At 39.8% G+C, this 25,212-nt stretch overlaps 1 long non-coding RNA gene across 1 annotated transcript; it reads right to left on the minus strand.

The window, feature by feature from the left end:
* Window positions 1–12,249: 12,249 nt before the first annotated feature.
* LOC125376178 lies at window positions 12,250–16,901 on the minus strand. Its single transcript, XR_007219084.1, has 2 exons — window positions 16,753–16,901; window positions 12,250–13,347 (listed from the first exon to the last, which is right to left on the minus strand). It is a non-coding gene; the product is annotated as an uncharacterized LOC125376178 (long non-coding RNA).
* Window positions 16,902–25,212: the final 8,311 nt, after the last annotated feature.

Genomic DNA, 25,212 nt, shown 5'->3' on the forward strand with positions numbered 1-25,212 from the left:
AAAAACTTTATACTGTCAGATAGACGTATAACTATTGCTGAACTTGAGGGAGACACAGGTCTCAGCCATGGATCCATTGAAACTATTAATCATGAACATTTACAGATGAATAAGATATATGTTCGTTTGGTGCCAAAGGTTCTAAATTCTAATCTTCAGGAAAAAAGAACTGACATTGACAGAAAAAAGATTAGAGCTTACTGTGGAAAATTTCGTCAAATTCAAAGAGATCAGTAACGGGTAATGAAACGTCTACCACTATGATCCTTAGTCAAAACATCAATCCATGGAATGGCACCATTCCACTTCTCGGGCACCAAAGAAATTCAAGTATTCCAGATCAGTGAAGAAAGTTATGGCCACTGTATTATGGGATACAAAGGGTGGGATCCTTGTTGATTACTTAGAAAATCACGAGACGATTGCCAGTGCCTACTATGCTGACTTGCTTCATTTTTCCTGTGCGATTCTATCAAAGAAAGGCGTCGAGGAATGCTGACTGCTAGAGTTCTACTCCTTCATGACAATGCCTCTTCTCACACCCCTCGACTTGCAAGGGCTGCTGTGGGTTCATAAAGCGTCCTCACCCTACATAGCAAAGCGCTATGGCGACAACGATGACCTCAAAGCTGCAGTGAATGGATATTTCTGGGTGGCTTCAGAAAACCTCTTTCTGACTGGAATTGAAAAACTTCACTATCGATATGAGAAGTGTATTGAAAAGTAGGGAGATTATGTTGAAAATAAAATACAATTGTTGGTTTTGCTTGTTGGGCTTAGAACGTTTTGAAGAGCCTTCGTACTAGAAAAACGGAGTGTGAAAAACCCTTGCAAATAAGTCGACCTCAATACAACCAGAGTAAGTCAGTACTAATTTAACATTGCCTCGTAATCACTTACGAACGAAACCTGACTTTGAAATTACCACCCAGTAGCAAGACGACCCGTAAGCGGTCTAGCGAAACCTGGAGGAAAAGGCACATGGTTTTTGACAAGGATTTTATACGTGTGCGCGGAGGTCGGTGAGAACAATACGCCCTGGTCAGAAATGGGAAAGCGACAGGCTGGGGAGCTAACAAAGTGTGTTTTCTAACTTTTTAAAACACAGGAATAAGGTAGCAAACATAAATGAAATAACATATATCAAATTAATACATGATAAAAGGTTCAGGGTTAATCATAATTTTTGGAATGTGTACACCTTGCACATGCAAAGGATTCTTATTGTTAAACAGAACATTTGAACGATCTGTTTACCCTTTTAACCGAACATCTTAGTTTACATTTATCATAAATTGCGAATGTGTTTTGTTTTATTTTTATCAGGACTATTTAAATATTTATGCAAAATGTTTTACTGTTACCAGTCTTTTTTGTTTGATTTTGATATTTACATACAAATGTTTTGTGATGCGTATTTTCTCACACATTCACTCATACGCAAGCGTTCTAATACATCCTCACGCCGTTTATCGATGCCACTTGTTCCACAGTTTTTCTCTTCATTGCATTCTCGTTAAAGGATCGTTGTCACATACTCACCAAAGACAAACGTTGCATTGTAAACAAGCGCACTAACGCTCATGGTTGTGACCCTGTGTTTAGCAGATACGTCCCGCCTGACCAGTATGTCAGAACCCTGTATGGTTCCTCTACCCAGAGTAACATCGTCTTCAGACCAGGATAACCACATGTCTCTGTCAATTTGAAGAACAAATATGTTTTCCTTCCTTTCAAAACGATTAAAGTAATTTCTGTCATGTGCAAAAGTAAAATGTACTCGGTTCAATAAAGCCAATTTGTTTGTGTCACAAATTATGAATACGTACATGCTGAGTCTCTGCACACATGTGTATTGCCTCGTGTGCATGTCTTTGTCTGCAATGTTGCAGCTACTTCATGTCAGGCAGAAAGAAAACTATTTTTGGTAGCCTTCCGGCTATAATGACACGTCAAAAACGTCAAAGCCAGAGATCAGTCTTAAATATTTGCCGAAACAAATTCCAGGGCAAAGAGGGTTTAATAGTGATGTAAATTAGAAAACTGCTCACAGAAAACCAGTGATGACACCATGTGCTCGCCTCACATACCCTTCATCATAAACTAAGAGACTGTTTGTTTGTTTGGTGCTCAAAGCCCTTATGGTTTTGGAAACCAAATGCGCAATGCAGTACAACTTTGAAACTTAAAGATAAAGTTATAAGCACATTTTATAAGAACACGTCTCGTCAAATTCCAATCATAAAATGCTTAAGACATCCTCTTCCCACCGAGAGACCTTGGCCTTCAACGTCATCCGAACACATGCGAGAACGTCACTTGTTGCAATGTAGCTTATGGTACATATGTGAAGTACCCATTCCACACGAACAATGTTTCCTGAATAAAACTATTTACAACCGTTACTTGAGTTAATGCGATCTTGACATTATTACCCAGTTTCGTCAAATTCCAATCATTAATACTCAAGTTATTTTGTAAACAAGTGTCCTTGACGTTCACTAACACTGAGTGACCCCGATCTTCAATATCATCCAGTTACATGTGAACACATTAATTTTGACAAACTCTGGTTGCGATGCAAAAAGTATCCATAATAAACTGTCAATACTTCCAGAATGAAACTATTAACCAGTAAGTACCAGCCAAGTGTGAATGACCTTCTATGCGAGCTTGACATTTGACACAACTATGATCGTGGCATAAGACAGGTTTCGAATGAATATTTGAGACTCAGTAATATGTGATTGGTAAATGCTCAGATTTCTCAGTTTGAAATCTCATGAATTATCTGCAATGTTTCATAACTTGACCCCAAGTTATCCTGATCTTATACAGAGGTCACTCAAAACACACGACCCGTGAAGCTTCCGGGGTAGAATAGGTCTTCAGCAACCCATACTTGCCGTAAAAGGCGACTATGCTTGTCGTAAAAGGCGACTAACGGGATCGGGTGGTCAGGCTCGATGACTTGGTTGATGCATGTCATCGATACCAATTGCATGGATCGATGCTCATGATGTCAATCACTGGATTGTCTGGTCCAGACTCGATTATTTACTGACCGCCGTCATAAAGCCGGAATATTGCTGAGTGCAGCGTTAAACAACAAACAAAACTAAGTATTCTAAGGCTCATCGCATTCCATTTATATACACTTAAACTACCGTGTACACAGGCTTTTTGTGCCTACGTCATACCGAATGGCCTTGACATTCAATCATATGTCAGAATCATTTCCCAGGCGGATATAGGATTATTAGATATGAAGGCTTTAACATGTGACATAAGCATATGGTTGAAGCCGCCCGAACACCTATTGGCAGTATATGTACTTCATTATTGAACACAATGTATATACATACCCAAAGAGTGAGTCATTTTGTTACAATACTTACGTGTAGGAATCACAATCCATCAGCTGAGGAGTCTGATCCTCTGTGCCCTGACAATCTTTACATTCTCGAATGGCACTTTTATTGTTGCCCCACCCTCCGAGGACAATTTCATAAGACCCGCTGCTGCTTCCGTCCCCTAACAGGATGTAGGCGTCTTCGCAGGTCCTTACTTTGAAACTGATGCTGGAACATTCGCTGATTTCAACTCCATATCTAGATGTATTGTGATACTCTTGATTCCCGCTAGAAAATATCACTGCAGGAGATCCCAAAACAGCTGGTGAAAAAGAATACATTATTTGATGACGTATGAAGCACATAAACACATGTATAACATTAACATGTTTAGGGATTATGTGAGCACAAATACGTCTATCAATGAAGGTAGTTGTGATAGCATGTTCAGGGCCTTTGTGTAACTACAATGTGTAAAATGTAAGAATTCGCGTAAGTGTTACATTTTGCTGTATCCGAACATTCCTAACTTTTCTCACATGAGATGTTTTGCGCTTTCTCTGGAAAATCGTCACTTCGTCGTACGTCTGAGGGGCGGTCGGGTAGCCTAGTGGTTAAAGCGTTCCCTCGTCACGCCGAAGACCCGGGTTCGATTCCCGACATAGGTACAAAGTGTGAAGCCCATTTCTGGTGTCCCCCGCCGTGATATTGCTGGAATATTGCTAAAAGCGGCGTAAAACCATACTCACTAACTCACTCACTCGTACGTCTGACATGGTATCTCGTATGGTGATCTACCTTGAGTTGCAGGCGATCTAAAGGGGGTATTTTATATTGTATTGTTGAATGATAGTTACACATGCTCTCAAACTAGCTTGAATAAATCTTTTATATACTAGTTATTGTACTGTCCTTAGACGATAAGATTTTTACAGTTACAAAATGTTGGTTGTTATGTATACTCAACAACAAAAGTTCCTGTATATGTGACACCAATATTTTAGTGTATTTTTCAAACAAGTAAAGTTTGGTTTCAATATTGTAGTACATGTATGGAATCAAGTCACAAAAACGCAACTGCTACAGAAAAGCATGCATTCCATGCAAAAGATGACTTTTATGCAAGCCTCATGCATTTCACTACCCAAGAATGGGTATAAAAACCTGTGCGTTATCGAGATTCCATTTGCATTGTTTAGCATCGTGCTGACAACCACTCAGAAAAACAACAAAATTACGCAAGTATTCAACTTTACGAAATGACACGCCTGTCCGAAAATGAGCGTCTGCGAGCCATTGGTATGCTTGAAGCAGGATCGAGTCATCGTGATGTTGCAAGATAATTTAACGTCCACAGAAACACCATTTGGTGTTTATGGCAACGTTGGCAACAGACGAATGCAGTCAGAGACCATCCTCGGAGTGGGAGGCCACGCGTAACCAATAATCGGAAAGACAACTGGATTCGAACAACACTCCTACGAAATCGATTCCAGCCAGCAACAGTGACTGCAAGGAGCATCCCTGGCCTTCGACGAATATCTTCACAAACCGTACGTCGCCGCCTCAGATGTGCAGGGATTGTCGCCAGAAGACCAACCAGACGTCCCATTTCACAGGAAATCACCATCAAGCACGTCGACAGTGGTGCAAACAGCGTCTACGCTGGACGGCCATGCAGTGGGGACAAGTTCTATTCACTTACGAGTCTCGTTTTCACCTCAGCCACAGCGATGGACGGATTCGAGTGTATCGACGTCGAGGTGAACGTTACGTCATTGTGTCATGGAAGAAGATCGGTTCGGGGGCGGCAGAGGACCCGTTTGATAGTGGTAGAGGGAAATCTCAATGGACAGCGCTTCCGCTACGAGATCATCAGCCCTATTGTTCTACCGTTTTTGCGTCGTCATGGCCCAGGCATTACCTTTCAACATGACAACGCCCGGCCTCACATTGCTCGACTTGTTCAGGATTCCCTTCCACAAAACAACGTGAATGTCATCCCCTGGCCGGCTCGCTCCCCTGATCTCTCACCGATCGAGCACATGTGGGATGAGATGGATCGGCGCCTTCGACGTCAACCACGTGTTCCACAGACACTCCGGGAACTTCGAAACATGCTCCAGCAGATATGGACAGATATCCCACAGGACTTTGTGCGACGCCTGGTCCATTCCATGAGACGAAGATGTGTTGCTTGCATCGCAACCAAAGGTGGACACACAGGCTATTGATTTGTAAATTGATATTTTGGCATGTTCATGTTTTTTTTTATGAAATCACGCTTTTGCTGAAGTCAGTATGGCAAATTAAACCATTTGAACACTAACAGGAGTCTTTTATCTGTTGCAAACCGAAATTGTTTCAAAACTGTTTTCAAAACATAACTTTGCATTAAATCTTATTCAATGTCACAAGAACTTTTGTTGTTCAGTATATATTTTTTCTCGCCACGATATGGCTGCAATATTGCCAATGTGACGTTAAATTTTAATTCCACACTCGTACGTCTGGTGAGAAAGGACAAGTGTCGCTCTCCTACGGTGTTTCAAACTACACAGCAGGGACTTGATGTTCAACTTAAAATTGAAAGTAAATGACTTACCCTTGGACAATGTTAACACAGCGCCTACAACTAGAAAATGATTACAAATCATCCTTCGCAACTCCTGTGAGAAGCAACGAATACACAGGCAGGTTTCGTTTCCAACTTGCACGTAGCGAATGTGACTCTCCTATACACAGTTATATTTTAAAGTAGGTAATAAACATAAGCCAACATGGAAAAGAATGGATATCACTGTCATGGCAACTATGGACAATATTTTCATTTAGTACCAGTCAATATGGATTGATTCAGTCGTCTAGGGTACTTTGTGTAAATTGAAAGTTCTCTCTGGTATGATGTCATCTGACATTGTTTCCAAGAGTGAGTCAGCACACTCAGCGTAGTTAGATTATGGCGTTATAATTACCTTCCGTCAATGTGTAATGTAATGCAGTGCACAATACAATCTTTTCACAACTTCGAAATTCAACGTCGAAATTTTAAATAATTAAGACGTTGTTGGTAGAAGGATGGCGTACGAATGCAACATTCATATCTGGACTCGACCATAGAGTGTTCTCTTTATTGCGACCTGGCAATTAAGTGCGGGGCTCCTCCGAGATCGATTATACGAACATGTAAGAAACAGATTCTAAATTCATATTATTAATAACCTAACCTCAAACATCACCAAATTAGGAGAATTTTCACTCAACAGTAAAATCTACCTGCATAATTTCGAACTCGATTCAGAGAAGACCGGGGAAGTGCGAGAGACGATCTACTCGTCGAATCATGTCATGACCTTGTGCTTTGAGTCAGCATTTTAAGGTGGGAGAAATGGGTTTATGTTGCACTTATATATAACCAAGAGCAGGCAAGTGGGTTGTGTGTGTATATGTGACTGCCTGTACTAGTCCTGACAAATGCCGGTTTAATTTGATGGTCCCAACTCACTGATTATGAGTTACCATTCCACTGTTTTAACAATCATTTAATACCCCACTCAGACTAGATAGCCGCTCTAACGACAAGACCATGGATTTGGTCTTTTCAGTCTATATTTGTGTGTCAAGTTGTTGCAATGGTGGTTCAGTAAATAGTTATTCATGATACGAGAAGTTATCGGTTAGTTGATAGAAAGGCCGACATCTCTAATGAGAACTACTTGAATGGTCAAACGGGGGTCTTGCCATTTTCAACACAAAGTTCAATCGCGATGAATGCTATGGTGATCCTTCGAAATTATGTCTTGTTTATTAATGTTGTTCTGAATCATGACAATTTCACGATACATGCATCACTACAATACACAAGAGAAAAATCCATATATTCATTCTGGCTTAAACGTATTTGTTCTAAAGTCTTCTGCAAACATTCGCGAACCTGACAAATTGAGTAAAGTAAAGACTGTCCATATTTCAGTTATTTTGAGCAGCACACACATTGACTCGATGCATCTCGGTGCTTGGGATTCTAAGAAATGTCTATCTGGAGACGATAACATGTTTGGGAGCAAAGTAGACATTGTGCTACCGACGTCATTCGAACAGCTGATGAACCTAAATAGCCCCCTGCGTACGTTGTGTAAAATACACGCGTATTGTTATTAAATTGGTTATCGCTTATAAGTCATATATATATATATATATACATTCTCCAATGGTATAGAATTTATGTCAGGCCATGAGATTGCTGATGACTGCATAAGCTCGAAAGAGCTTATATTTATTCAGACACAAACCAACAATTTCAAATATTGATCTTACACTCTTTGCGTTGTGAAATAAAGTGCTGCGGTTCCTACATTACTTAAAGTAAGTGTGGCAATATACTTCGGGCGGAGAGAGTGTATTGTAAAATTCAGTAACATCAATATAGCTTTTGGCGCTACTCCAACACGTCATGTCTACCGCGCTACAATGCATTGACGTCGAAATAGTTGTGTCTACTTTGGAACAAAGCATAAACATGTCGCTTCATTTTCCCTGGGGATGTCTGTTTGACTGATGCTTACAGGATATCTGCCTACGTGAGTTTATTGTCTTATTGAAGTAGACCAAGCCTCGTGGTAAAAAAATATGGTTTGTCAGCTTTATGACACTGAATGCACACAAAAAAATTCTCTACTTTTGGTACGTTTTGAAATAAAAGATATTTGACATTTCTCAACGGGAACCAGTGATGATATCCTTTTACTTTAGTAAACACATTTTGTTAACAGACAAACGGGTCTGACAAAGTACAAGTTGTGAGATTTACATAGTCATCTGTAATTTACACACAGCATATTACATAATTATTACACAACGGAAACAGTGAGAGGGGTAAAAGTAGAGCATACCCCTAAAGCACAGAACAGTTGAAACTTATGCATCGAGATGACTAGTACTAACCACTGACGAAAATAATTTAATAAAACCATGCACGTTTGTAAGTACTTAGTTTTAAAGCATACCCTTTTATTTCCCTTTAAAATTGTAAGTTATGGAAAACGTGTCTGTTGTTAAGTTATCAATGAAAGCACTTCGCATGGTTTCCAACATGTAATTACACAAAGAGAAAAATAAGGTCGTTCGCAACGCTGGGGCTGCTCATACTTTCACTATGTCTTGAATAAAAGTGTATTTTTTAAAGATTTGCTGTTAGTGCCTTCAAATCTATAGCTGATGGAATGACGGATTAAAGGACATTTTGAAATCTGTGTGTTTGTACTGTTTCGTAGGATGTAACAATTTGACTTTGCAAGATAACTTAGCGTGAGGCTAGAAAATAGCGATGCAATTTGGGATGGAATTTTTGCACATGGATTTTAATTTACTTTGACAACGTCTTTCTTTGAGGGATTCCCAAACTGTTCCAAATGGAGCAAAATGCGAGATTCAAACATGGGAGAAAAAGTGACAAAACGTTCTGCTTCAAGTTAAAAGGTTTTGGAGTTTTCAGTGGCACCCGTCTCATTTAAGTTCTTCTTTGGGACATACTATTGCACAAGCAATTGCCTTTTATTCTAAAGTCCCGATCTACTTGAGTTTTAAGAAGCAAATTTTGTTTAATGCTGATAAAAGGTACAAATGAAATATGGTCTTCAGAACTACACTGGTACTACTGATAAGAAGATGGTTAAAACATGTGTTGAAGAACACGCACGCGTGCACATATATATTTTCTTACACACCTGTGGGTGAGAAACCCGTTTGAGATAACTGGTATCAAACATATGTGTGACATCGAATTCCGAATGATTGGCTACTCCATGGTGATGACCTGGGGTCAGATGATGACGAACTACTTTCCCGAGTGTAAGTCATTCATAAGTTGCTCGTGCTTCAGTCGAATGTTCACCTACGTCTCTATTGAACAACAGGATCGTGTAATTAATAATAAATATATACAAACTCGTCCTCGGCTGCGAGTTTGTTTGTTATTATTATCAGTTACATCATCTGTTGTTGTGTCAACACTATCGTTTTTCAGAATGTAAACCTCCTGGATGCCACAGCGACACATATGTCCTTTCTCTTCAACCCTCACTTCGAAATCGAAAAAAAAAATTCAAAATACATCACGCACACTTCACAGTTTTGAATTCCCCCTTCTGTTTATCATTTACTGTCATTTTAGGCAATTCAAAATTACTGAAAGTGACTGAAAGTTAGGTACGTTGTAAATCTCGCCAAATCACAATTCACGGCGTTATATAAATATTTACTGTGTGTTTAGAAATCTAAATATCGGATATTTACTCGAATAATTAAAGTAGAAAACTAGCATATTAGCGATCACGGGTATCAAATCACTAATGATAATTCTGAAACGTCGCTGATAAGCCTAGAATCGTTTAGAATGTTTTGGAAAATACGCATACAAGAACGCCGAAGTGTACGTTCCGCCATATTGGATTGTGTTTACAAAATGCCGGTAATGAGACGCCTATTCGATCAGATATCTTTCAAACTCAGCTGCTATACATGCATCCCTGAATTCCTCATACCTTTTCGAACCAAATGACAAATCGTCTTTGTCACCAATGCAAATTATCCGGATGAAATCATGCAAAATAAATTAGGTATGGAAACGAAAACTGTGCTCGGAAAATTGTACTTGCTGAAATGTAAACAAGGCCAAATTCAGATTTTACACTGTGTAGCATTTTTAGAGGCACTTTCGTCTAATTGTTGCATACATTGGCTCGATCACGCGTTTGAAAATATTCATGGGAAGAGTATCGATGCACTTATTATGGAATTACACATATATACATTACAATGATGTGGTAAATTCAACAGAAGCCGTAAAAGTTTCCGTCCTGTGTGACGCCATTACTAACGCTAAATCACGCACAACGATGACGGTAGTTATCTGCATTTCTGACTAATTCTCTTTGTTACATTGGAAAACATGGTAAACAAATAACAGTACGCAGATTGTCAGAATGTTTCTGATTACTTACGTGACACATTTATGTGTATACGATCCCTCAATCAACGAAAACCTCCTCTGGAAATCCCGCGCACTGTTGTCAGTCGGTCACCGGTAGTGATGTCATACGCAAGTAAACATTGTTGTACATATTTGTTAATTTCTTTGAGATGTAAACTTTCAGCTTGGCACACAGCATGTTCTTGGTTTTTGTCTAGTTTGCATTTTCATCATCGCCTTGATAATCCACAGATATGACTGAAACCTTTGTGTGTAGGGTCACATTATTTATGAGTAGTAAGCAGCACATAGGATGACGTCACTTATGACAGTGGTGTTATGTATTAATGCGCTCCTGCAATCATGAGAATAGACAAAATTCATCGGTTCGATGCTAAAAGTTGCGATTTTAGGGTGTGTAAGAAACAGATTACTTCACTCGTGCCTGTCAGATACCATTGATCTTACAACTCGTTGTTAAAAAGCGTATCTAACGAGCGAAAGCGAGTTTTGAAACAACTCGTTGTAAGATCAATGGTATCTGACAGACACTCGTGTAGTAATCTCTATGTGTCCTGGTAAAGAGCTAAGATGGGACGTGTGCCACAGATGGGGAAAGATAAGCTCACATTTTCGCACACACTTGGTATCAGTTGATAGCTAGTGACCCTTTTGGTCTGACGGGGTTGATTTGCTGTCTGCTTTGGCTGTTGAAGTCTTATGATCTTGATGCAGGTATCTACTCGGCGGGAGGTTTCACCAGCGTACGAGGCACTACAGTCACAGTTGCTTGAGTTATCTACTGATTTCATGAGACGTCTTGTGTAGGGTAGGCGGATTCTGACGGGGGTGGAATCTGGACAGGTCATTTTGGGTTGGGGTTGAAGTGTGGTGAAGTCTTCTTGACTTGCTTGGGATAATACTGGTTGAGATTAGTTGAACGTCCTTGTATACCTTTAAACACTGTTTCCTGGGTTCAGGAACGGAGCACGTGCTTCATTCAAGACATTCGAATGTGAGTAATTCTGGACATAAGTGCTTGCACTGACTTGTTTAATAGGGCCTGTTGTATATCGCTGTTGTATATCAACTTGTTAGACCAGCCAAAGTAATACCCAATAATTGTCGCCCAGTTCGGCAAGGGTAGAAACTGGTCAGTTACCTCCCTTGTCTCGGAAAGAGTGAGTGAGTGAGTGAGTTGGGTTAAACGCCGCTTTTAACATTATTCCAGTTATGTCGCGGCGTGTCAGCTTAATGTGGGAGGAAAGCCCGAAGTGATGCAGGTCTTAGACGTTTACGACTTCGGTGAAACCCACGAGCACGGGTATGGTGCTGACAAACCTAGAAACGTAATCGGGGTGAACCGGGATTCGAACCCACAATCAAAGGTTTCTGTCGTGTCCAGGGGACGTAACTCTGCACAGCGAATCGCGGCGCCTTAGACGACTGGGCCACCCGTGGCCCCGCCTCGGAAAGATGATAAGCACATGGTTATGTAAAATCAGTTACTGTACCTTACTGCACCCTGAAGTTTGACCATGAGACAACTGTTAAATCCCCAAGTGAAGAGTAAAAAAGGATTTTGAAGAAATCATAATTGTTAGCTGCATCTTATTAAAACGTTCATAATATGTTACACACTGGTTTGACAGGTCATGTGGTAACTTAGTGAGTTAGTTAGTGAGTGAATATGGTGCAATAGTCCAGCACTATCACGACGGGGGACACCAGAAATGGGCTTCACACATTCTACCCATGTTTGGAATCGAACCAATGCCTTTGGCGTGACGAGCAAATGTTGCAACTGAAAGAGGTATTAACCAAAATCACTCACTAAAATATACATGAAAGGTATCTTTTTGAGAACCGTTCGTTTCTCTCGGTGTAATGTTTGTATCATAAAAGAAAATATAAAACATAATGAAATACTTAAAATTGTCCTTAATTATCTCATAAAAACATACATCTTAAGGTTTTGTGAATTGAAAGTTAATTTTTCCCTTTTACCATATAGTTCAGAGATGTCCTGATATTATGTTCAAGCTTCTTAAGCACAACCAGTAAAATAAGCACGAAACATGTTCACGGTATGAATATTTACTCACCGCAAAAAGAAACGCGAATACCATACACGTTGGTTAATATATGAAGACTTACTCATATTAAAAAAATATTAGATTGATTGATGCATAAACGGACATACTGCTAAGTTGTGTGAACCGATTCTCTTGAACGCATCACATGTGACGTCAAAGGTCCATGGCTCGAGAGCCTCCATTTGTCTCGTGAAGGATTAACCAGTAAAGTTTGGAAATAACGTGCAGCATATCGTGATAAGAATAAAGACGCTCTGTGGTAACTCTTGACTGATTGTTAGTTTTGTCATTAATAGGTACACATTGGAAACACCTCTTCTTCACTTACATATTTCTGTATATGTTTCTATGGTTCGCGTTTCTTTTGGCGGTGAGTATATTTACAGAATTGTTTTTCAACAACTAATTCAAGTAGACCTAAAATAAAACTTCCTCCCTTCAGAGGTTTACACGTTTACGCACAAAAGACATCAGTTAACATTGTGAATGCATACTTGCAAATGAGATAAGAATAGTTTGAGGAGTTTACAGACCCCAACAACTGTGTAAAATGTGTAAGATATTTCATAAATTCAAGTTAAATCTGCTTAAACCTCAAGGGGTATTCTTCACACAAAGGACATCTACTAGTCAAGCGTCAACAAAAGCAAACGTCAACGCTGAACGCGTGCAAAGAATGGGTGTCTCTAGCAGCACTTTGGCACCCAAGACTGCCACAGATGTTGAGGATCCTGGCTCAGTTGGGATGTCATCCTATCGAAGAGGGCACATGTTTCATTGAAGCTGTCAAAGCTAAACATCCCACACAATGGATGCACATGGCAGAGACGACCGCACACCGGTAGACTAGTTGGTGTTTCCTCCAGAAGACCGTTCTCAAACTTGCTATTTTCACGGACCAGCTTGTACAAGCTTTTGTGGATGTCACCTAAAAATAAAATGAATAATTGAACATCGTAACTGAGAACTAACTTGTTCTTAGGCTACATTAGAATACATAACCTTACCTAACAATGGCATTATACAAATCGAAATGATTCCTGTCTAAAAGAACAAAGATTGGTGTCAATGTATATGCTGAAACTGCTTAGACATTTATAGAGTTATTTTGTTGGAAAGCACTTTGCATTTGTAATCATGTAGACATGTGACAGCACAATGAAATTGATTTATATTGATTAAACAGTTGTTGGCAAAATCAGCATGATGTGTACATATGGGTGTGGTAATTTATGACCAACAGGATAACAGTGCTCACATTTACGTATTTGTCTCAGCTGCCCGAGACCGACTGGTAGTTATAACTCCCTGGCCCCATTTCAAGAAACGTTAACACATAGTTACCCTACCTGGCGCTCGGCATTAAGGGGATAAAACAAGGGGACTAGGTAGAGTACAGTGGGTGATTGGGGCATTCATGTTAAACTGCGGCAGTGTATCTCATTGGGCTTACACCATAAAACCGGTCTTTTACAAACGCACGCACGCACGCACGCACGCACGCACGCACGCAAGCTCGCACGCAAGCTCGCACGCACGCACGCACAACACGTAATGAAACCCATTATTGGTTACACCTACTTGGGTTGTCAGTTCAGATTTTTATAGGTCATTATGCGACGATGTCGTTTTGGCCACAGCATATATACACATGAATATTTATTGAAAGGTGAAGATCATCCGTTTTGTCTTGTGATGAAAGAATCGCGGTCAAGCATGTTCTCTTGACTGTATTGACTTTGCCATCACAAGGGATACATATTTATACAGTCAAGGACCTTTTAGTCATGTTAATTATCATTTAATATTGTGCTTTGTAAAAGAAACAGAATTAATTAATTAATTTTGATGTCCAAAGTGTCTTGTTTTATAAAATGGCTTGTCCACTTAATAAGTTTCAAGTCATTCAAAGTACATGTATGTGTTTCCGGAATTTTAAAAGTAGTATATTTGTCATTTCACATTGATGGCTAAAATAGCACACAATCGTCAGCAGCTGAATGAATCGTGTAAATCCTGCTGGGGAACCGTATCGTAAGTACCCCCGACCCCTTGTATTGTGACCTAACTTAGCTTGCTGGCGATCTATATCCCAATAGTATAGTGTTCTTGAATGATAACTTTTTAAAATAAAATTATCAACTAGTTTTAAATCGAAACGTTGATTATATATACTGAACCGCAAAAGAAACGTCACCCAAAGTAACATTACATGAACAGTTGTCATTTAAATATCCGGGTTATTTTTGCCAAAGTTTCTAAAACTTAACACTACCTTGTCCCGATTTTTTTTTTTAAAAAGCAGATGACAATAAAACCGATCGCCCAAACACATCACGGCAATGGCTATGGTAACCCGATGCACGTCAGTTCCGTGCAAATTGAAACGCACATGCGTTCCTCCATTTCTTGCCCTAAAAACAATCCACCCAGATCGGATTACATTCATTCGTTATTGAATTGCTACCACATGCCAAGACTGACAAGAAATCAGCGACACCAAGCCCTTGGACGATTGCAAGCTGGACAAACCGCCCGGCAAGTAGCCAAAGCATTTCAAGTCCACGTACGGACCATATACAGGCTCCAGCAACGGTACCAGACCACCAACACTACATATGACCGACCACGTTGTGGAAGACCAAGGTCAACCACCCGACGTCAGGATCGTCAAGATGCGACAGCATCCTCTAGATCGCTTTGTTATTGCTGCGGAAACTGCTCGATAGACCATGGGAGGTCACCAGCAACGCATTACTGTGGGCACCGTGCGTCGACGATTGACGAGCAGACACCTCCACTGTCACAGGCCACACCGAGGACCCATTCTGACACCACGTCATCGCCGGGACCGTCTTCAGTGGGCAACACAGCACCGGCTTTGCACCACCAGCAGTGGAGAAGAGTCCTCTTCTCAGACGAGAGCCGTTACTGTATCCCAACAGCAGATGGCAGAGAGAGTCTGGCGACGCCGTGGGGAACGTTATTAGGATGCTTGTGTTGTTGAGAGAGACTCGTGGGGTGGTCCGAGCATCATGGTGTGGGGTGGAATTGGTCTTGCATAGAAGGTTGGCCCTGTGGTCTTCCAGAACATCGGTCCAGGGAGAGGCAATGGTGTCACAGCAACTAATCAAGTCTTGAGACCACACGCCATACATCATTTGGCACGTCGCCGCAACCACGAGTTTCAGCATGACAACGCCCGTGCCCACACTGCGAGAGCAACGAGAGACTTCCTCCAGCAGAATGGCATCAGAACCATGCAGTGGCCTGCCCTCAGACCCGATTTAAATCCCATTGAACACCTGTGGGACGAGATTCAAAGACGGCTGAATGACGTCCGACCAAGGCCGACAACTGCAGCTAAACTGCGTCAGGCGTTCCTCAGGGTACGGGCTCTTGTGCCTATGGCCTTCATCAACCGCCTCATCCATTCCATGTATCGTCGTTGCACGGCAGTCATCAACGCACATGGCGGACACACGAGAAACTGACTTGTGAAGCCATTTTCTCAGAGACTAGTGTTGTGTTTCATTTTAAGAACATTTGACACTTTAATTACAACCTTGATGATCAGTTATGCCAAGTTTCATCTTTTAAATATGTCTCCAAGTATGTTTATACAAATAAGGTTTCTCATATATCTGTCCATGGTGACGGGTTATTTGCGGTTCAGTATAGTTATCATACTGTCCATCGATGACATGTTTTTCTTCAATCTAAATATATTTATTATAAATGTCTAAGTTCTCGTGACGACGTTACACTCACTCACACACCTGTCTTTTTTGTGACATGTAATGTCATATCCTTGACGATTTAGCAGTTATGTGATTAAAAACATATGTCGTTAAGGCCATTTAATAAATTTACACAGGAACATGCATTAGTAAAATGTGGTAATGGCCAGTGGCAGTATAACACCAAAGACAAGGTCTCATTTCTTGGGATTCATTTTGAAATGCAAAATGTTTGTCTCGGAACTTTGGACCTACACGTGTACACATGTAACTCGCAAAAGCCGACAACATAAGCACATCCCCATAAATCATCTATGTTTTATGTCTTATTGCACAGTTCAGCGAAGGCACTTGATACATTGTCCACGTTATACTTGAGCCAAGACAAGCTGAACCTTTTCATTGCTAGGCCGTAATTGAGGTTTTATTGCCAGATCACAAAAAACAGAAAACTATGTCACAGGTCCCTCACTCGTCCAGGCTCATAAACTGTCTACCCGCAACTACTGCTCTACCACCTCATTTAAATGTTGAATTAATAGAATGCATGGAATATTGTATCAGCATAGAACAAATCGTAGTCGATTATATACCAAAGCTATACGTTGCTTCGACAACACGTGCAGAAACGCTCATGGTTGTGACCCTGTGTACAGTAGATATGTCTCGATTGACTAGTACATCAGAGCCCTGTATGGTTCCTCTTCCTAGAGTAACGTTGTCTGCAGACCAGGCGATCCACAAATTCCTGGAAAATTTAAAAGGGAAATCAGCTTATCTCTTCTCTGATACAGCCAGGTGAAAAAATATTAACTTCCGAAATTAGTGCAGGAATGTGTTTAGGATCGGTTCATGCAAAATTGTAAATCTGGTCAAGCTTGTTATGTTAGCACTAACAATACCACATAAAGTGATAATTCAGAATGTGCTTTCGATAATGTTTGGAGAATTACTCTCTGGAGAAAACGTTTGAGCTAACATATAAACGGTAACCTATTTAATGTAATCAAATCTATGTACAACGGTTTAAAACCATGTGCAGAGAATACTGATAAATATCCTGATTTCATTTATTGTACAAATGGTATTAGACAAGGCGAAACTGTATTGCTACAGATTTTTGCATTATACATTAATGACAGAAAACTCACCTATGTCCAATTAACTGGAATGTAAAACGCTTAGCCTAGATGATGATGATAGTGATGTTATTGATTTTTTTATATTTGTATATTTATATCTATATTGTAAATCAGTATAAATACTTTGTCAGTATAAAAGCTATGACATCCTCAGCAGTAACCGTTGTTATGTCAGCGCCAGAAAATGAATTATTAACCAAGCTGACACAGCCATTCATTTGTTTTACAAACGTTATTGATATTATATTGATTTGTTGAACGTAAAATATATTTAGTTGTTTGTACAATATGTATTATTTGGGTTTAGGGATGGGAAATATGGGGTTTCGAAAATGTTAGTGCCATCGCAAAGGTACGTACTTGATTTGAGATGTAGTACGCCCTTATACATGTGAAACAAAGAAACCGGTCGCTTACCACAAACAGACAAAATTAAATCTCGTATACTCTGCTACGGGTCTAAAATAGTATCAGCAAAATCGAATTTGGAAAACAAATGGACAAAAACAAATACCAAATAGCATTGATAAATTCACAAAAACACGACTAGCACTTTAAATGGCTCCAGTGTATTAAATTATGACTGATTATCCTTTACTAATCCAATATCTAGCAATCTCCAAATATCATTTAACCTACATGGTTTAAAATTGTTAATCTACGAATTTCCAAACAGTCGCTCCCATATATGAATGAAAAAGTAGCATCTTCCTCTGAAGGTACCTTTGTGTGAAATTCACACTGTAATATTGCATGGCTTCAGACTTAACTGGGCACCAAGGATCATACCACTTGTTAAAATGTAGAACCTCAAACCGTTTATTATTAATTGAAACTTGTGAGTGGGAAAATATTTGTCAAACCTGTCCAAGGCAAGGTGAAAAATTCACGACGTTTTTTTAATGTAAGAAGTTTGAAATGAAAGAAATATGTTTCTGAAAAAATATTTTGTTACCAACCCGAATTTCTATGAACTGACAATTCTTCTTCAGTGAGAAATGTGACTGTCCTACGAAACTTGTGCAAATTGTTATCTATAATTATGTCAGCTGCTGTGATAAGTGTGTGTGTAAATAAAATATACTAGTAATACCAGTATATATACATACACCGGGTATATTCCATGGGCTGCACTGTAACCGTAACTGCCTGTGTCTGTCTTCTCTATCTCCATAATGGTTTACATTTATATATAAACTTATGTGTAATAATGCTGATTGATTGAACGTTATCACTTGTTTTTGGAAAAAGTTATGTCGAGTAGATTGTCTAATTCTTTAAAGAAATATTTCATGTATATGAATATAAAATGTCAATACATACAAGGGAATTACCAGTCTTGATTATCCTCCGAAACAGATGTAGATTGAATCATTATGTGTATTTACATACTCCCGTCTTCCGATTATTCAGATCGCCTGTATGAACGTTGTTAATGTTTTGTGTATACTTTCAATGCATTTTTCACACTGTCAAGTAATATACTGAACAACAAAAGTTCCTCTGACAATGAATAAGATTTAATTCAAAGTTTTTTACCGAATCTGAAACAATTTCGGTTGGCAACAGATAAATTACTCCTGTAATTGTTCAAATGGTTTAATTTGCCATTATGACTTCAGAAAATGCGTGATTTCATAAAAAAAAAAACATGAACAGGCCAAAGTGTCAATTTACAAATCAACAGCGTTTGTGCCCACCTCTGGTTTCGATGCAAGCAACACATCTTCGTCTCATGGAATGGACCAGGCGTCGCACAAAGTCCTGTGGGATATCTGTCCATATCTGCTGGAGCATGTTTCGAAATCCCTGGAGTGTCTGTGGAACACGTGGTTGACGTCGAAGGCGCCGATCCATCTCATCCCACATACGCTCGATTGGTGAGAGCGAGCCGGCCAGGGAATGACATTCACGTTGTTTTTGTTGAATCCTGAACAACCCGAGCAATATGAGGCCGGGCTTTGTCATGTTGAAAGGTAATGCCTGGGCCATGACGACGCAAAAACGGTAGAACAACAGGATCGATGATCTCGTCGCGGTAGCGCTGTTCATTGAGATTTCCCTCTACCAGTATCAAACGGGTCCTACGTCTTGCTGTAATCCCACCCCATACCATAACACTGCCGCTCCCGAACCAATCTTCTTCCATGACACAATGATTGACGTAACGTTCATCTCGACGTCGGTACACTCGAATCCGTCCATTGCTGTGGCTGAGGTGAACACGAGACTCGTCAATGAATAGAACTTGTCCCCACTGCATGGCCGTCCAGCGTAGACGCTGTAGACGTGATTGACGGTGGTTTCCTGTCAAAATGGGACGTCTGGCGGGTCTTCTGGCGACAATCCCTACACATCTGAGGCGACTACGTACGGTTTGTGAAGATATTCGTCGAAGGCCAGGGATGCTTCTTGCAGTCACTGTTGCTGGCTGGAATCGATTTGGTAGGTGTGTTGTTCGAACCCAGTTGTCTTGTCGATTATTGGTTACGCGTGGCCTTCCACTCCGAGGATGGTCTCTGACTGCATTCGTCTGTTGCCAACGTTGCCTTTAACACCAAATGGTGTTTCTGTGGACGTTATATTGTCTTGCAACATCACGTTGACTCGATCCTGCTTCAAGCATACCAATGGCTCGCAGACGCTCATTTTCGGACAGGCGTGGCATTTCGTAAAGTTTTTCTGAGTGGTTGTTGTCAGCACGATGCTAAACAATACATATGGAATCTCGATAACGCACAGGTTTTTATACCCATTCTTGGGTAGTGAAATGCATGGGGCTTGCATAAAAGTCAACTTTTGCATGGAATGCATGCTTTCTGTAGCAGTTGCGTTTTTGTGACTTGATTCCTCACATGTACTACAATATTGAACACGAAACTATACTTATTTGAAAAATACACTAAAATATTGGTGTCACAGGAACTTTTGTTGTTGAGTATACAATAATAAGTTACATATAGTAAAGTATATTAAAATACGACATCAACTATCTAAAATACATAAAAGCGAACATAGTTTAGACTAATACTGACATACCATCACTCCACAGCAAGCATTCATAACATACGTACACACAACCTGCATACAAGTACGCCACACCTTCAACGGACAAACGTACAACCACCCATACTTACATAGCCCGCTTACATGCAAATGCGCCAGATGGTTCCATATACATAGACCCACTCCAATACCATACCATACCATACCACCACCCGTACACCCCACACACACAGAATACACTAAAATATTGGTGTCAGGAACTTTTGTTGTTGAGCTTATGAAAGATATACACATTTGTTAAATTTGCCAATTCAATTCTAAACTTTACAACTTTGCCAGGGACATTGCGACACCTACGTGTAGGAATCACAATCTATCAGCTGAGGAGTTTGTTCCTGTGTGCCCGGACAAGCAATACATTCTCGAATGGCACTTTTATTGTTGCCCCACCCTCCGAGGACAATTTCATAAGACCCGCTGCTGCTTCCGTCCCCTAACAGGATGTAGCCGTCATCACAGGTCCTTACTTTGAAACTGATGCTGGAACATTCGCCGATTTCAACTCCATATTTAGATGTGTTGTGATACTCTTGATGCCCGCTAGCATATATCACTGCAGGAGATCCTAAAACAGCTGTTGAAATACAAATTGTGTATAGACATGACACAAGATATGATGACAAATGGAGAACGGCGTTGTCAAATTGAATAGCACAACATGATTTGATGATAAACTGAGGGGCAAAAGAAGGTTTCCATTGTCAGGTTGTCAATATGTATCAGCGTTACATTTCATTATCCCGAATGAAGTTTGGGTCACGTCGTAAAAGCATAGAGAAACAAGTTTGTTTGTTGTTTACTGCCGTTCACATCCCGCACATGTTAAAACATATATAACATCTTTGGCGACATTTTTTATTTATTTATTGGTGTACGAATGCGCCACTCTTTCAAAGTCCAAATGATGAAAAAAATAAAAATACAAATTACACCTTTTTTTATTACCGCCGATCTTCACTTTAAAACATGCATACATAGTTCAAACAAAAAATGATTTTATTTGCTCCGCGAGTGTAAAGCAAAGGGAAGTCACTCTGATATTTCTCGCTAAGATCCTTCTCTAAAACCATCAAAGCTTGTCAACCCAAAGCGAACTCGTGACCAGTTATACCCTTCCAACACTGTTGGCCGATACACTGGCCATGAAGCCAATAGTCACCAGACACCACAGGGTTGACCGGCATGTCACGTCAAAATAAACAAAGCGGCAAAAGAAAGTATAGGTTGGCAATTTGTAATTTTCCTAAAAACAGCGATAACTAGTTGAAATTGGGTATTTGAAATATGACTGCCCGGGAACAGGTACCAAAAAACACCTCATCCGAACGCGCCACCTTTGACAGCGCTCGTGCGGTGACAAAAAAAATGGTGAAACAGGTTTCCCGCCTATGGCATTAACTGCACGTGCATGTTAGCTGTAGAAATGCATTCGTCTGCAGGGTATAACCACACGTGATGAAAGCACACAAAAGAAATGCCACGACTGTCACAGGAGAGAGAGAGAGAGCCATCGGTATGACCGAAATGGGGGCAACACAGGTCCAAATTGCCAGAAGGCTTGGTTGTACACCATTGACAGTAGCCAGGCTGATTCAACGGTACCGGCAGACAGGGAGGACACAGGACAGGTCTAGAACCCAAGTGACAACACTACTGGAAGACGGTCAGATACGGCTCATTCACCTGCAAAACAGATTCGTAACGGCGACGGCAGCAACAGCGGTGGGACATCCCCTTAGCCAACGTACAGTACTACGACTTCGTGCTGCTGGAATCCGAGCGTATCGTCATTTCCGAGGAATGGTACTGACTGCTCAACATCGACGCCTGAGACTGCGATGGGCGAGGCAGGTTCGACGCTGGCAAGTGAGAAATTGGCGTCGAGTGCTGTTTACTGATGAAAGTCGGTTTAACTCGGAACTTTCTAAACCAGCAGAACGTTGACGTTTTGCCCTGGCCTGCCCACTCACCCGATATGAATCCTATTGAACATCTATGGGACCATTTTGACAGACATATTAGAGCACGCCATCAGCCTCCCGTCAACCCACAAGAATTGCATCAGGCCCTAAGAGACGAGTGGCAACGGATTCCAGTTCACGTCATCAGAAGACTGACGTCATCGATGAGGCGGCGTATCACAGCATGCATTGAGGCAGCTGGATGTCATGATCGCTATTGAAGGCAACTGTGTCGACAATGAACTTGAAGTGTGTCTGACAATTTTTTGGTGACATTTCAGACAACTTTTGAAAATGAAATTTCTTACCCCACCATTGTTTACCTTGATCTTACATTACCTGTGATTGCACAATTTCATTCAAACTGTGGTTGTTTAGTTGATAATTTTATTAACCTACCTGTCATATCATTCATTTATTAAATCTGTCACATTTCGCAATGTCTGAAATATGTATTCCATTTGATTTTATCATTTTGTATCAATAGATTTAAAAATATTCATTATTTCCCGCAATGTTATTGAAAATACAATTCTCGGACACACATAGACAACGTGTCCTCATCGAACATGTCAAACAGCAATATAAAGACGTTTCAAACAAATCTTTAAATATATTATACAAAGTAATAAAATCAACAAGAGTATATCTAAAGGTTTCCAAACTGACATCTAAGTTATTATTTTCATCTTTTCGTGCTATCGCTTTTAATGTAAGCCAAATGACATCTCGGCTTTAGTCGCCTCGATTTCTCGGCTCGCACATGATGTCTTGAATGCTAAAACATATGCATTAGAAATCTTTGTCACAGCTCGAAACCTAGCACTATACATCCATGAAGTTTTAATATAGCTCGCGATTTCCTGCTTAAAACGTTCAGAATAACGTGATTTAACCAAAAACTTTCGCCAAAAATCTGAAAATTATCACACACGAGGACAATACCGTTGCTGTAATTTGATATGCTGCCTTAGGCCACGTGCTTAAATTTGACCAATCACGAACCTTGTAGCAGATTATGTCGGTGACACACTATAATTTTTTTTAATATATACTCACATGGCAGCCTTCGACATACGTGTTATTAATACGAAGCTTCAAAAACGGAGGTATTTTCTCATGTTAGTGAGCGGACAGCCACTATCATCGTGAAATGGGTGGTGACAGATATTATTTTAAATTCTTTTTAAAATAACGTTCCGACTACGCAAACAAATGAAAATAAAAAAGAAATAGGTAGATCGGAGTGGATGAAATCTTATATTTGCCGAAAATCGTTAAATTTTCGCTTCATTAGTCCTTATTCTGGAGGTTATGAATGTTACATTAGTTTAATTCAAAACGAACTTAATTAAGTTGTGTATTATTTAAATAATGTTATACACATAACTTTCGTATTTATAAAAAAAGGATCAATTAGACCTTTCAAATAATGTATAGCCCAACATGTAGTTGCAAAGATGCTTTACAAGCAGATAATTTCCTTGATAAATGTTGGCTTCATCTATCACACAAGAGTCTGGCTGGGGTTGAAAGAGTTAAACGTTGCCTATGCTGCGAAAATGTCTTTCGTGCATCACCACCGATGACATGAATATTGTTATATTGCCATTTGTGCACAAGCTGAGTGCCAGGGATATAATAAAATGGTCTTGAAAAATTGAGTTGTTTTACTTTTGTTACTCCAGAATATTTTTTATACCTACTTAACTTTTTAAGGACAAGATTTAAGTAAAAAAATCTCTTAGGCATTTTTTTTCAAATTGGCCTACCTCACTTTTGAAATGAGTTTGAAATCCGTAAACCAAGAAATAAAAAAGTGTCGTCTTTACTTCGGCAGTTCATGTTTTTATTTAATAGTAAATAATTTGTCTTTAAATAAAGAGTTTAGGCTGTCTGTTGCTGCGTATAAGTTAACGATTACATAAAACAAATTCATACTTTTACTTTGCTTTAAAAATGGAAGATTTACTTTTATAAGAAGAAATAATTTTACAGTCACAAGGATATTGTAGGTGAACACAAATGGAAGAATGTCCGTGTCAGTATTTGTTTCTTTAGTTTTCATCAATGTTTCTCCTGTAATTTCAGTTGCTTTATTGACAGCATCTTCAACCACTCCACATGGATATCCATGTACTTGGTGACATGTCTTTAATTCTTAGGTTTTCTTGTGTCCACATCCGAAACAATTGTACACAACTTGGAATATTAATTTTAGTGTACCACGGATGACATGAATTGAATTGCAGGTACTGATGCATGTCCGTAGTAAATATCTGTTTTCAATTGGTCTCCTTGCTTTATAATTCTTACGTCCAAAAATGAAATCTCCTTATGTTCACATCCCATAGCAAATGAGATCAGAAGTTCGATCGAATACAGAATCTTTCGGAAATTGTATTAAGTTTCCACTGTTGAGAACCAAATATACACTCTTAAAAAAAAACAAAGAAACGCATAAGTTGTATGCAGTTCAATGAACCTGACTACACAAAAATTATGGTATATAAATTGGAAATATGTTATTGGGAAATGTTGGTGTCCTGATATTCGACAAACGGTGCGTCAAAACGCAGCCATTGTCGATTTGTAATGTCTTAAACGGCATTGTTTTCAAACTTGTTGAAAAATGTCATGGAGGGAAACAGTGAAGCATAATGCACAAGCAAGTTATATTATGGCATTTGTAACGTGTGGTAGTGGATGTAAAAAGGCAAGCATAAGCCAATAATTTCTCATTCAATTGACAACATATTTCAACTTCGAAAATGCCGAGACTCAGCGCTGCAGATCAGAACATCGTCATAGGACGTATCCAAAGAGGGGAATATCAGTCTTCTGTTGCACGCCACTTCAACGACCACCATAGCGCCATTTGCCG

The sequence above is a fragment of the Haliotis rufescens genome, unplaced genomic scaffold, assembly GCF_023055435.1.
Source record: "Haliotis rufescens isolate VD_foot unplaced genomic scaffold, xgHalRufe1.0.p SCAF_7, whole genome shotgun sequence".
Taxonomy (NCBI): domain Eukaryota; kingdom Metazoa; phylum Mollusca; class Gastropoda; order Lepetellida; family Haliotidae; genus Haliotis; species Haliotis rufescens.